We start from the raw sequence: 2,134 nt of genomic DNA, 5'->3' as shown, positions 1-2,134 counted from the left end.
TTAGACACCAGGGACGGGGTGGGCACTGGGGAGGGACCAAGGAAGAAAATACAGGACACATTCTTGGCTTGAGGCCAGTGCTGAAAGTTAAAGAAAAGACCAAGAAAATTCTCCTTTGGGGGCCTGGCGCTGTTTTGCAAGGTGTTGCTTTTCTCCTCGACTGTGTTTACTTTGCCAAACTGGAACGCCTTTCTGAAATCTAGCAGCCCAGGAGGCTCGGGGCTGTTTGCCAAGGGACCAGAGCCAGGGCAGGAGGGGAAAGCAGAAGGCAGGGCCCTGCATCTCTGCAGGGGCCCACCTGGCCGCCTGCTCCTGGGAGATCTGCCTGGAGGGCTGCAGGAGTGAGAGAGAGGGACGGAGCATCTGGCGGGGAGTCAGCAGGCGGGTGGCCTTCCTGTCCTGTTTCTACATCGATGCCTCTCAAATGCTTACCTCTCCGGACCTCTGCCCCAGCCGAGATTTACAGACCCACCTGTCCATTCTCCTGGGCCACCTGGGTGTCTCATTAACCTCTCAAACTTCACAAGTCCCCAATGAAAATCTGAGCCCCACCCCCTCATACCTGCTCACCACGCGCGCCTCAGCCGTCCCGTCCCTCCAAGTGCTCAGATCAAAACCCCAGCAGGCACCCTGGATTCATCTCCTTTCCCTCACGCCCCACATCCTGTCCATCAGAAATTCTCCTGGGTCCACTGTTTATTTGTTTATTTTGAGACAGAGTTTCGCTCTTGTTGCCCAGACTGGAGTGCAATGGCACAATCTTGGCTCGCTGCAACCTCTGCCTCCCAGGTTCAAGCAATTCTCCTGCCTCAGCCTCCCAAGTAGCTGGGATTACAGGCATGTGCCACCACACCTGGCTAATTTTGTATTTTTAGTAGAGATGGGGTTTCACATGTTGGTCAGGCTTGTGTCGAACTCCTGACCATAAGTGATCCATTAGCCTCGGCCTCCCAAAGTGTCAGGATTACAGGCGTGAGCCACCGAGGCTGGCCGGGTCCACTGTAAAAATATGTCCCACATCGAACTCATCACTTCTATTACCTCCACCAGCCTGGTCCGTGCTACCAACCACTTCTAACGTGCCATCTTGTCCACCCTTGCCCCTCTATAGCTCTTCTGCACACAGCAGCCAGAGTGGTATTTTAAGAATGCAAATCAGATTGTGTGACTCCCCTGCTCAGAACTGTCCGCTGGCTTCATGTCACAATAGAGGAAAAGCCACTGTTCTCACCATGGCCTCCAGATCTTGTCTGCTCTGGCCCCTGCCCTCCTCTCCTTCTGCTTCAGTCCCCACTGTTAGCCTTGTTCACTCTGCAGGAGGCACCTGGGGCTTCTGGCTGTGCCCCCTGCATTAACATTTTCCTCTCCCTAGAATGCTCTTCCTCCAGAACTTTCGATGGCTCCCTCCTTCCCATCATTCATGTCTCACCTCAATGTCAGCTCCTCAGAGAGACCCCTTTGACCACTATGGTCAGTCACTCTGTATCCCTTTTTCCTTTAAAAAAAAAAATTCTCCATAACACACATTATATTCTGAAATTACTGAGTTTATGTATTGTCTTTCCCCTGTAGAATGGCAGCTCCTTGAGATCAAGGACTGAGTGTCTCTTGTTTGCTGCTGTGTCCTCAGTGCTGAGAGCAGGGACCCGCACACAGTAGGTGTGCAGCATATTTTGTTCACTAGGTGCATGAACATGCTTTGTGGGCGTCCCCATGAGCAGGTGATGGGCACTCTCTGCACCCCCGTTCTGTCGTGTGTAAGATGAGGCACCTGAGCCCCGTTTGTAAGGGGCCGACTCCCTCTAACACCTCTGTGAGTCTCTTATTGTTCAGAATCATAAAAGGCCAGATCGAAGACGTAGCAAGAGAAGCAAAAGAAAAGCTGAGAGAGATGGAATTTTCTGAAGATAGTAAAGGAGGGACTCGGGGCCCCACGTGAGCTCAGGTGTGAAAAATGTCGGCGGAAGAGCTGGAATCGGGAGAGCTCTGTTTGAGTCCCGCGCCCTGGCCATTTACCTGCTGAATGATTTCAGATGAAGAAGTTTGCCTCTCAATGCCTCAGTTTCCCCCCCTATAAAATGCAAGCCCTGCTTCCTTTGCAAGGTTGCAGAGAGGGTCAAATAAAAATCTATTT

The sequence above is a fragment of the Mandrillus leucophaeus genome, unplaced genomic scaffold, assembly GCF_000951045.1.
Source record: "Mandrillus leucophaeus isolate KB7577 unplaced genomic scaffold, Mleu.le_1.0 Scaffold185, whole genome shotgun sequence".
Classification (NCBI taxonomy): Eukaryota; Metazoa; Chordata; class Mammalia; order Primates; family Cercopithecidae; genus Mandrillus; species Mandrillus leucophaeus.
The sequence above is the reverse complement of the archived record's forward strand: the minus strand, read 5'-3'. Positions refer to the sequence as shown.